We start from the raw sequence: 13,442 nt of genomic DNA, 5'->3' as shown, positions 1-13,442 counted from the left end.
AATTTGTTTTATAGCATTTAAAAATTTGCATGTCTTTTGCTAATGTATTGTTGTTTTCTTTTCCCAGTCCGGGAGTACTAGATTTAACCCCAGGGTCCTGGTCGTTGCAGTAATGTCGTTCTTCCACCAGGGGGAGTGATGTTAAGTCTGAAGGCAATAAAGGAGATCTCTTTACCAGGTATCACAAACCATACAACACACTTCACACTCCAGTCCACCAGGGGGAGCTATGCTCCTATCTATTAGGGCACTCTTCACAATTAGGTAAAACTGGTGATCTGGATAGGAAGTGAGGCAGAAGCTGACTGGGCTTCACCCAGGCAGCACCTGTCAGGCAGCCAGAGGGGAAAGAGGAACATCTAAGAGTTGCAGACAGAGTGGTCCCTGACAGGGGTGGGATCCTGTCAGAGGCCTAGACAGAAGGCCACAGAGCCGAGTCGGCCCGGCGTGCGGCAGCATCCTAAGAAAGAGACACGAACAGCGATTTGTATTGTAGAGGGTGAGAAACTAAGTCATAGCACAAGGAGAGGAAACCATAAGGAGTTCTGCCCTGCAAAAGGCTGCCTCTTTTCTGAAGCACAGGATCCGGTAGCCAGAACACCGAGGGAGCAATCGTCTCCAAGCCTTGCTCCAGAGGCCGGCAGGACAGATAATTCCACGTTACCTGCCCGACCTATACCCAGGAAGCACGCTGGCAACTTGTGGGGGCTGGGGCGTGCTAGAGTCCCTGTAAAAAGCCTCAGGCCATCAGTCATATGGGTTGTTCCTATCCATCTGGGGGACAGAGAGAAGGCTACCGATTTCCACCTGGATAAGGGGACTCTGGATTTGCCTTCAGACCGGCCGGACTCTGCCTACCCTGTGATCCGGTGCTCTGGACTGTGGATGCCTTCAGTAAAGATAAAGAGACTGCAACCTTGTGTCTTTGTTCTTCACTGCGCCTTAAACTCACACCATTCCCCAATCTACACACTGGGAAGCCCTAGGGACACACTTCACCTGTGGGAAGGTATACCATCTCGCTGCCATAACATCACCCCAGCGGACCCCTCACAGCAGTGTCTGTCACCCTGACTGAATACCAGAGGTGGCGTCACGAACACAAACTCTATCCCTTTAAAGACCTTTCCCCATGTATCAACGGATGTCCCTAGAGCCATGGACCGGGTCAGCCACCGTGCCATCCCCCTTGAGAACCGAAGGGCCCGGTACCGAGTACCCCACTGCCCTACTGGGGGCGCTCCATTTGCCTAGGGCCCCACTTTGCCTAAAACCGGCCCTGCCTACAAGTGTACAAAGATATTATACAGTCACCATGTGACAAGTGGGCCTGTGTAACTTCAAAAGCCAGGGCTGAATTTTAGTCTCAGTCCGGCCCTGATGATGTGACACTCCTGTACAGTGGAGAGAAGGGGGCGAAGATGTCGCCTTTTTTACAATGTTATCCAGGATAGATTGGAGAATAGCTGGAAGTTGATCCTTTATAGTCCAGACTTTGCATTGTACGTGCTATGGAGACAATAGCTTCCTTAGTAGCAAAGTTGTGAAAGCAGCATATAATGTCACGTGTCAATAAGGAGTAAAAACTGAACGAAAAGGTCACAGCAAATAATAGGACAAAGTTTGAAAATATAAAATGTGATTTTTATTGAGACAAAAGATAAAAAATGGGCAAGTAATGGCACTTACAACACACAGAGAGTACCTCCAAACACAGGTGTGACCACAAACATTGGGGTAGCAATTGCATGAGACAAATAAGTGAAATGGTAGGCTAAGAAGTAAAAAAACAACTGTATACACCAGCCTGACCAAAGAACTGAGGCGAGCTTCCAGGGCTGCTGAGCGCAGATGGAAAAGATCCCACTCCAACGAACACTTCATCGCATTCAAACAGTCCGTCACTACTTTCAAGACCACACTCGCCACCACAGCTAAACAAACCTACTTCTCATCTCTCATATCCTCCCTGTCTCACAACCCTAAACAGTTATTCAACACCTTCAATTCTCTCCTCTGTCCCCCAGCACCTCCTCCCTCCCCACTTATCTCAGCTGAAGACTTTGCCTCATTTTTCAAGCAGAAGATTGATAACATCAGAGACAGTTTTGGTCAACAACCCCCAGAGCCCTTCCTCCCGACTTCCCAGCCCTCCACCTCCAAAACCAACTTCTCCACCATTACAGAAGATCAACTCTCCACTCTACTCTCAAGATCGCATCTCACCACCTGTGCACTTGACCCGCTCTCATCGGACTTCATCCCAAACCTCACCACAGTCTTCATCCCAACCCTAACCCATCTCTTCAACCTATCACTAACAACTGGTGTTTTCCCCTCAAGCTTTAAACATGCCTCCATTACACCTATCCTCAAAAAGCCTTCTCTTGACCCATCCTCTGTATCTAGCTATCGCCCTATTTCACATCTCCCCTATGCCTCCAAACTACTGGAACAACATGTCTACCTTGAACTGTCTTCCCATCTCTCTTCTTGATCTCTCTTTGACCGCTTACAATCTGGCTTCCGGTCACACCATTCCACTGAAACTGCCCTAACTAAGGTCACCAATGACCTCTTAACCGCCAAGAGCAAGCGACATTACTCTGTCCTCCTCCTCCTCGACCTGTCGGCTGCCTTTGACAAAGTGGACCATTCCCTATTATTACAGACCCTCTCATCCCTTGGCATCACAGACTTGGCCCTATCCTGGATCTCATCATACCTAACAGACCGGACATTCAGCATCTCCCACTCACACACCACCTCCTCACCTCGCCCCCTATCTGTCGGAGTCCCACAAGGTTCAGTCCTAGGGCCCCTGCTCTTCTCCATTTACACCTTTGGCCTGGGACAGCTCATAGAATCTCATGGCTTTCAGTATCACCTCTATGCTGATGACACACAGACCTACATCTCTGGACCAGATATCACCTCCCTACTAACCAGAATCCCTCAATGTCTATCCGCTATTTCATCCTTCTTCTCTGCTAGATTTCTGAAACTTAACATGGACAAAACAGAATTCATCATCTTTCTCCCATCTCACATGACCCCCCCCCCCCAACGAACCTATCCATTACAGTAAATGGCTGCCCACTCTCCCCAGTCCCACAAGCTCACTGCCTCGGGGTAATCCTTGATGCTGATCTCTCCTTCAAACCACATATCCAAGCCCTTTCCACTTCCTGCCGACTTCAACTCAAAAATATTTCACGAATCCGTACATTCATCAACCAAGAATCTGCAAAAACCCTAGTCCATGCCCTCATAATCTCTTGCCTTGACTACTGCAACCTCCTGCTCTGTGGCCTCCCCTCTAACACTCTCACACCCCTCCAATCTATTCTAAACTCTGCTGCCTGACTAATGCACCTGTCCCCCCGCTATTCCCCAGCCTCTCCCCTCTGTCAATCCCTTCACTGTCTCCCCATTGCCCAGAGACTCCAGTACAAAACCCTAACCATGACGTACAAAGCCATCCACAACCTGTCTCCTCCATACATCTGTGACCTCGTCTCCCGGTACTTTCCTGCACGCAATCTCCGATCCTCACAAGACCTCCTTCTCTACTCCCCTCTTATTTCCTCTTCCCACAATCGTATACAAGATTTCTCTCGCGTATCACCCCTACTCTGGAACTGTCTACAACACATCAGACTCTCGCCTACCATCGAAACCTTCAAAAAGAGCCTGAAGACCCACCTCTTCCGACAAGCCTACAACCTGCAGTAACCACCGATCGACCAAACCGCTGCATGACCAACTCTATCCTCGCCTACTGTATTCTCACCCATCCCTTGTAGATTGTGAGCCTTTGCGGGCAGGGTCCTCTCTCCTCCTGTACCAGTTATGACTTGTATTGTTTAAGATTATTGTACTTGTTTTTATTATGTATACCCCTCCTTACATGTAAAGCGCCATAGAATAAATGGCGCTATAACAATAAATAATAATAATAATAATAATATATATATAAAAAAATTCATATGAAGACATTCACAATTAGGTCCATCATGGAATTAAATCCAATTGCTTGTGTGAAGAAAACAAGGGTATGATATCTAAAATACAAAAGGTATTGTGTGCTCATGCAGACAAAAGAATCAAATAGAAAATTTTTTGGGTAGAAAGGAGGAAACCACTAAATCAAGATGTGCCTGTGCACAAAAAAGTAATTGTAATCAAAATCAATCAGCACTGGGATAGAAATGGCATATGGCAGAGAGGCAGATGTACAGTGCCTACAAGTAGTATTCAACCCCCTGCAGATTTAGCAGGTTTACACATTTGGAATTAACTTGGCATTGTGACATTTGGACTGTAGATCAGCCTGGAAGTGTGAAATGCACTGCAGCAAAAAAGAATGTTATTTCTTTTTTTTTTTTTTAAATTGTGAAAAGTCTTTTCAGAGGGTCATTTATTATTCAACCCCTCAACCCACCAGAATTCTGTTTGGTTCCCCTAAAGTATTAAGAAGTAGTTCAGGCACAAAGAACAACGAGCTTCACATGTTGGGATTAATTATCTCTTTTTCCAGCCTTTTCTGACTATTTAAGACCCTCCACAAACTTGTGAACAGCACTCAAACATGGTCAACATGGGAAAGACAAAGGAGCATTTCAAGGCCATCAGAGACAAGATCGTGGAGGGTCACAAGGCTGGCAAGGGGTACAAAACCCTTTCCAAGGAGTTGGGCCTACCTGGCTCCACTGTTGGGAGCATCATCCGGAAGTGGAAGGCTTATGGAACTACTGTTAGCCTTCCACGGCCTGGACAGCCTTTGAAAGTTTCCTCCCGTGCCGAGGCCAGGCTTGTCCGAAGAGTCAAGGCTAACCCAAGGACAACAAGGAAGGAGCTCCGGGAAGATCTCATGGCAGTGGGGACATTGGTTTCAGTCAATACCATAAGTAACGTAGTCCACCGCAATGGTCTCCGTTCCAGACGAGCCCGTAAGGTACCTTTACTTTAAAAGCGTCATGTCAAGGCTCGTCTACAGTTTGCTCATGATCACTTGGAGGACTCTGAGACTGACTGGTTCAAGGTTCTCTGGTCTGATGAGACCAAGATCGAGATCTTTGGTGGCAACCACACACGTGACGTTTGGAGACTGGATGGCACTGCATACGACCCCAAGAATACCATCCCTACAGTCAAGCATGGTGGTGGCAGCATCATGCTGTGGGGCTGTTTCTCAGCCAAGGGGCCTGGCCATCTGGTCCGCATCCATGGGAAGATGGATAGCACGGCCTACCTGGAGATTTTGGCCAAGAACCTCCGCTCCTCCATCAAGGATCTTAAGATGGGTCGTCATTTCATCTTCCAACAAGACAACGACCCAAAGCACACAGCCAAGAAAACCAAAGCCTGGTTCAAGAGGCAAAAAATCAAGGTGTTGCAGTGGCCTAGTCAGTCTCCTGACCTTAACCCAATTGAAAACTTGTGGAAGGAGCTCAAGATTAAAGTCCACATGAGACACCCAAAGAACCTAGATAACTTGGAGAAGATCTGCATGGAGGAGTGGGCCAAGATAACTCCAGAGACCTGTGCCGGCCTGATCAGGTCTTATAAAAAGACGATTATTAGCTGTAATTGCAAACAAAGGTTATTCCACAAAATATTAAACCTAGGGGTTGAATAATAATTGACCCACACTTTTATGTTTAAAATTTATAAAAATTTAACTGAGCAACAAAACTTTTTGGTTTGTAAGATTTATGCATCTGTTAATAAATCCTGCTCTTGTTTGAAGGCTCTAACTTATTTGCATCTTATTAAACCTGCTAAATCTGCAGGGGGTTGAATACTACTTGTAGGCACTGTATATTAAAGCCTGTGGAGTATATACAGATATAAATTCACTATGGATAAAGAAAAGGTATGCAAGGTGACAGGCAAAAATCTAAATAACTAACGTAGCATAGCTGAATAAAATGGTTACCTGTGCGGTCAGGTGAGTGGATGCAGGAATGCGCCCGACGGGCGTTTTGGAATAAATCCTTCATCAGGGGGTGTCACGTGGTAAAGCTGAAGATCCCTTTGGCCTTAGAGCACGGTGAGCTCTATCTAGCTTAATTTTGTTAGTGTTTGGAAGGCTTAGGATTCTATTGAAGATGGATTCCAAAATTTTTGAGAGGTCCTTATTTCCCTCTTGTTCGGGAAGACCCCTTAATCGGATATTATTACGCCTCGCTGTCCTCTATTATCGAAGTCCTCTAAATGCTGATAAGAAGCCCTAAGAGTTTCTGCCTTAGTGGACACGGATTCCTGGAGCAGAGTCAAATGTTTATATGTATTGTTGTGAGCTCCTTCTAATGACTCTATACGTACTGCAATAAATTTATTAACCTGATGGTCATGCAACACAGCGATCTCGGATCTACGTGTAGATTTCACCTCTAAGATGAGGGCCTCAAAATCCTCCCTAGTGGGAATTTGTTGTAAATAGACATGTATTTCCTCAGGAATAGAGGGTCTTAAAGGAGAATTAGTAATGGAAGAAGCGGAGCCAAGGTTGCTGTTCCCTGACTCCGATTCCTCAATAAGGGCAAAGAGGGATGGGGTAGCCACTAGGTCTCCTGGGGAGTCAGTTCGGTTTGCAGAGGTAAGAGTATCTTTGTTTACGCACTTTGATGGGGTCTTTATGGTTTAGGAGGCATAATGGAATCAAAAGATTTTGCTGCTATAGCGTTTCCAGTAGCTTCTGTTATGGACCTGGTGGTTAGGTGCACCTGGAATGACCTGATGGTTAAACTAGAAGACAGGACAAGCTCTGGGAAGTGGGAACTCTGCTGACCGCAAATCCTAATCCTATAACACACACACTAGAAATAGCTGTGGAGCGTACCTAACTCTCCCTAGACGCCTCTTCACAGCCTAAGAGCTAACTACCCCTAAAGATAGGAAAATAAGCCTTACCTTGCCTCAGAGAAATTCCCCAAAGGTAAAGGCAGCCCCTCACATATATTAACTGTGGGTTAAGAGGAAAGTCACAAACACAGGGATGAAACAGGTTTCAGCAAAGGAGGCCAGACTTACTAAATAGACTGAGGATAGGAAAGGGATCTATGCGGTCAGCACAAAAAACTACAAAAAGCCACGCAGAGTGTGCAAAAAGACCCCCGCACCGACTCACGGTGCGGAGGTGCCACTCTGCGACCCAGAGCTTTCAGCTAGCAAGGCAATATCATGTTAGCAAGCTGGACTAGAACTTAGCAAGTACTAAGAAATATATTCAGTACACAATGAACAACAAATGAACTAGCAGGGACTTAGCTTCTGCTGGAGTAGACAGGTCATCAGAAAGATCCGAGAGAGATCTGAACCAGTACTGATACATTGACAGCTGGCATGGAGTAACGATCTGAGTGGAGTTAAATAGAGAAGCCAACCTAGCCCCAAACGAGGGCAGCTGAGGAAGCAACCTCAGAACCAGCAGTTCCACTCACAGCCACCAGAGGGAGTCCACGGACAGAACTCGCCGAAGTACCATTCATGACCACAGGAGGGAGTTCGAGAACGGAATTCACAACAAGCTTCTGTTGAAAATAGAGATATTTCTGTAACACAAGAAAACTTAAAGTAAGAATGGCACTAGGCAGGTTGAAAAACAGCTAGTTCAGTGGTAGACGTAGGATCCTAATTAAGACACTCATGAGTGGTGTTCAACGTCAGATATTTATGTAAATCCAAGAAGAAAAAATAGAAGTGGCACTTACCCCGATGTTGCTGTGAATCAAAGTCCTTTATTCATATTACGAAGGAACAAACATAATATGGAGAGGCGGTTTGTAAGAGTAACGGTGCAGGAAGGAGGAAGAAAGGACGACGGCCGTTTCGCGCTTGTGCGCTTCCACAGGTCCAGGACCACGTCGTCCTTTCTTCCTCCTTCCTGCACCGATACTCTTACCAGCCGCCTCTCCATATTATGCTTGTTCCTTCGTAATATGAATAAAGGACTTTGATTCACAGCAACATCGGGGTGAGTGCCACTTCTATTTTTTCTTCTTGGATAGAGATATTTCTGTCATAGGGAGTTTGCCTGATGATGGGTTAAATTCCAGATTTGAGAGGGAGAGATTTGAGGTATTGCTGTCTCAAAGTCCCCCTGCTGAGAAGCTAAAGCATACATTGGGTGGAATTTTCCTGCACCTACTTTACTTGGGTCTGGAATATTGGCCCCTGACTGAGAAGGTCCAGAATCTCTGGCAGGATCCATGGGTCTGATAGGGAAATTGTCCTTAACAGGGAAAACCAAGGTCTTTTTGGCCAGAAGGAGGCAATCATAATCACTCTCGCCTGATCACTGATTTTCATCACTACCGCTGGAATCATGGCTACCAGAAGAAAAGCGTAAGCAATCTTGATGTTCCAGGGAATCTGGAGGGAGTCTACTGCAAATGGGTTTCCCCTTGGGTTTAGAGAACAGAACCTTTTTACCTTCCTTGTTGTTGCACAGATCTATTTCCGGCACTCCCCATTGACTATCAGCTGGAACACTCTGGAGTTTAAGGCCCATTCCCCCTGCTTTAGTCTTTTGTGGCTCAGGAAGTCTGCCTTGACATTTTCTGCCCCCCTTATGTGTAGTGCCGTAGGGACAAGAAATGTTGTTCTGCCACCTGGAAAATGCTGTTGGCTGCTACCATTAGGGAGTAGGACCTTGTTCCCCCTGGTGATTGATGTATGCCTCCGTGGCTTGGTTGTCTGACATAATGCAGACCTGGCGACCCAGGAAGGGAGAAAGCTTTCTATAGCCATTTCTGCCACCCACAGTTTTTAGATTTGATGTTTCCAGCTCTGGAGGCACCCATGACCCCTGAATCGCCTGACTTATCAGGTGTGCCCCCCACCCTGAGATGCTGGCGTCTGTAGTGATTATGTCACTTATCGGCCTTTCTCCTGGAACTCCTGACGTCAAGTTCGACCTGTCCGTCCACCACCTGAGGGACTGTCTGATCTCTGAAGAAAGACCTACCCTCCCTTCTAAACACAGTTTTAGCGATCTTTATGTGGACATTATCTCCCACTGCAGCTGTCTGGTATGGAATTGGGCCCATTTTACTGCTGGGATACAGGATGTTAAGGTTCCCAACAGGGACATTGTTTTTCTCAGGGCCATCTGTGGGAGTTCTATGGCTGCCGAGGCTAGGTTCATCATCTTCTCTACCTTGCCTATGGGCAAGAAGCAAGCCTGCAGTTCTGAGTTCAGGACAAGGCCCAAGAAGGTCTGTACCTTTAGGGGGTTGTAGCCTTGACTTTTGAGTATTCACCATCCAGCCCAGTTCTTGTAAGGTCGCTGACACCTCCTTCAACCGCGCAGCAGAGTGTTCTCCTTATTTCCCCACTATCAGAAAGTTGTCCAGATAAGGAACGATAACGGTGTTCTGGATGCGGAGGAAGGCCATCATCTCCGCTACCACTTTGGTGAATACTCTCGGGGCTACTGACAGTCCAAAGGGAAGCGCTCGGAACTGAAAATGTCTGACTTCTCCTTGAATTTGTAGGGCTACCATCAGGTACTTCTGATAGTCCGAATGGATTGGGATGTGATAGTATGCATCCTTTAAGTCGACTACCACCATAAAACAGTTGCGATGGAGAAGTTTTGCGGCTGTACTCACTGACTCCATCTTGAAGGTATGATTTTTCCCCCAGCAATTGAGACCTCTGAGATTTATGATGGTTCTGAATGAGCCATCCGGTTTTTTTTTTAAATCAAAAAGAGGGGTGAATAAAACCCCTTCCCTTTGTGTTCATCTGGAACCTCGCGTAAAACTTGTTTATCCACTAGGCCCAGAATCTCCATCTCTAGGGCAAGGTGTTCTGTCAATCTTCTGACGGGGTTACTACAAATATTTGATGTGGTGGATGATAGAACTCTATCCTCAGGCCTTCCTTCACTATATTCAGGACCCAGGCGCTGGAGATGTTCTCCCAGGCCCGAACAAAGAGTGAAAGCCTTCCCCCTACTGCTGTTCTGGCCTCATTGGAAGTGGAGGAGAGAGGACCGCCGAACATGAATCCACACTCCCTTTTCCCTCTATCTTCCCACTTCCTTCTCTCTCCCGGAGGACGTCCTCTATTGAATTTCTTCCTCAGAAAGGATGATCTTCTCTGCTCCCCTAAGAACCCAGGAAAGCCCTTCTTTCTGTCACCTTTCTCTAGGATGATGACATTCACGGAGATCACTCACCACCCGATGTCAATCAAGGGCACCGGATTCAGAGGCTGCGGTGGGACACATGATATATTCTTTCTGGACACAGAGGAGCCCTGAGATGCCCTGCTCCTCTGGCTGGGACGGCTGCTGCTTCTGCCACTTGAATAGCTGCCTTCCTTGTGTCCACGCTAATGGTGAGCAGTCTGCTGTGCTGGCTGCTGCAAATTGCTTTGGTCCATCCTTATCAGATGCGATGATCTGGGCTCAGCAGACTGCAAAAGCAGTCCAGACGCTCTTCATTCCAAATACTGGCCAGCATTGCATAGGGCGCAGTCATTTTGCTTCCAGTGCACTTTCCTGAAGTCACTCGGGCGTGCCTACCAGCATGCCTTGAGGCGCCGACATCTAGCAGCACCCGAAAGTAGCCCCATCCACTCTACGACGCTGAAAGCAGCTGGGAGCCAGCCCGGGTACGCAGCAGGGGGAGGGCGGAGCAAGTCAGGATAGAGCCGAATGTGCCGTCCGCGCCCGCTTGTACATCAAGCCCCCTGGGGACCCATGTACAGCACTACCATCAACTCTGTTCTTCCAGCGTCGGGACTGACCTGGGACCTTTCCTTGGAGACCATCCATTTCAGTACGGGAATCCCATCAAGGACAGGAACCCAACTGAAGTGGGGGAGAGGTACCGCCCGCCCTTTTATTTCAGTAGGTTCCTGTCCTGGCTGGGTGGATGCCTCACAGGTGTGCTGTCATGGGTGAAAAAAAAACCCGGGAGATTTCAGCCCCAGGCAGCAGCGGCAGCCGGCACTTCCTCAGTTACCATCCACAAGACAGCAGGAGACCTCAAGCCTGGACAGCCGATGGTGCTAGGACCCAGGGTGCTTCCACACCTCTCCCAGACCAGGCAGGGAGACCGAACTACCTGGTCTCCCACAGGCAGCAGCCCAGAGAGAATCAAAGCAGGTGAGGGCTCAGCTTGGTGTTCGGCGGATCTTCATGCAGCTGTATTCCCGTGGGGAGGCCACTCTCCTTCTCCAAGCTGCACTGAGCACAAGCACAAAGATGGCAGCTGCAGCTTTTCCTACGTGCTGCTTCACCAGATCAAATGCCCAATGTCCTCTTCACAGCTTTACTATTTCCCCACTCACTCAGGATGCTTAGAACAATTTTTGAGACCCCAGTGAATGGTTCTCCTCCAGGATATTGTATAGGATGAACAGAGCTCAGCTCAGACACGTCTTCTCAGGTCCACAGTATAACAATGAGCCTTGCTATGAGGATTTTTAAGTTTTATTATTTTCTACTACAGCATCTTTAATGCTTCTTTGGGGGCACTACATGTAGGTTAAATGCTACCAAGGGACGAGGGATAGAAAATTTAGCTTTTAATCAGATCACACAAAGAAAGAAATATTTAGTGCTGCATACAGTAGTGTTCAAAAGAATAGCAGTCCAATGTGACTAACCAGATTAACAACTATTTTTGGTACAAATTATATTACAACACGACAAACAATTTACCAGCTGGCGCAGTAGATTCTAAGAAAACCAACAGTCTCACCATTCATCATATGCATGTTTTTGAGTCTGTATCTGAATAATTAATTGAAAGCGGGTGTGTTCAAAATAATAGCAACGTGGACTTCAATTAGTGAGGTAAATCATTCTGTGAAGAAACAGGTGTGAATCAGGTGTGAATAAGGTGGCCCTTATTTAAGGGTGAAGCTAGGATATGTTGTACATGCATTTCTCCTTGAAAGCCTGAGAAATATGAGTAGTTCGAGACAATGTTCAGAAACAGTGTACTTTGATTAAAAAGTTGATTGGAGAGGGTAAAACTTATAAAGAAGTGCAGACAATAATAGGCTGTACTGCTAAAATGATCTCCAATACTTTAAAATGGAAAGCCAAACCAGAGAGACGTGGAAGAAAATAGAAGACTACCATTCGAATGGATGGAAGAATAGCCAGGATGGCAAAGGCTCAGCCAATGATAAACTCCAGGATGATCATAGACAGTCTCAAGTTACCTGTGAGTATTGTGACAGTTAAGGTACCTTCACACGAAGCGACGCTGCAGCGATAGCGACAACGATGCCGATCGCTGCAGCGTCGCTATTTGATCGCTGGGGAGCTGTCACACAGACCGCTCTCCAGCGACCAACGATGCCGAGGTCCCCGGGTAACCAGGGTAAACATCGGGTTGCTAAGCGCAGGGCCGCGCTTAGTAACCCGATGTTTACCCTGGTTACCAGCGTAAAAGTAAAAAAAAACAAACAGTACATGCTCACCTGCGCGTCCCCCAGCGTCTGCTTCCTGACACTGACTGAGCTCCGGCCCTAACAGCACAGCGGTGACGTCACCGCTGTGCTTTCACTTTCACTTTAGGGCCGGGCTCAGTAAGTGTCAGGAAGCAGACGCTGGGGGACGCGCAGGTGAGTATGTACTGTTTGTTTTTTTTACTTTTACGCTGGTAACCAGGGTAAACATCGGGTTACTAAGCGCGGCCCTGCGCTTGGTAACCCGATGTTTACCCTGGTTACCAGTGTAAAATATCGCTGGTATCGTTGCTTTTGCTTTCAAACACAACGATACACGGCGATCGGACGACCAAATAAAGTTCTGGACTTTATTCAGCGACCAGCGACATCACAGCAGGATCCTGATCACTGCTGCGTGTCAAACGAAACGATATCGCTAGCGAGGACGCTGCAACGTCACGGATCGCTAGCGATATCGTTACAAAGTCGTTTCGTGTGAAGGTACCTTTAGAAGAGGCCTGTGTGAAGCTAATCTCTAGAAGTCCCTGCAAAGTCCCACCATTAAACCCCCCCCCCCAAAAAAAAAAAAAAACCCACAAAAACCATCTACTGAAGCGGATACAATTTACCAAAGAACGTATCTACCGGCAAAAGAGAAATGGAGAAACATTTTGTTGACTGATTAAACTAAAATTGTTTTTGGGTCCAAGGGAGCAGACAGTTCGTCAGATGATCCCCAAACTCTGCATTCAAGCCACAGTACACTCTGAAGACAGTGAAGCATGATGGTGCAAGAATCATGATAAGGGCATGGTTCTCTTACTATGGTGCTGGACCCATTTACTGCATAACAGGGATCATCGACCAGTTTGCGTATATTAAAATACTTGAAGTCGTCATGTTGTCTTGCGCTGAAGAGGATATGCCTTTGAAATGGGTGTTTCAACAAGACAACGACCCTAAACACACCAGTAAACGATTAAAATCTTGGTTTCAGTCCAACAAAATTGAGGTTATAG

Source organism: Ranitomeya variabilis, chromosome 3, assembly GCF_051348905.1.
Source record: "Ranitomeya variabilis isolate aRanVar5 chromosome 3, aRanVar5.hap1, whole genome shotgun sequence".
Taxonomy (NCBI): Eukaryota; Metazoa; Chordata; class Amphibia; order Anura; family Dendrobatidae; genus Ranitomeya; species Ranitomeya variabilis.
The sequence above is the reverse complement of the archived record's forward strand: the minus strand, read 5'-3'. Positions refer to the sequence as shown.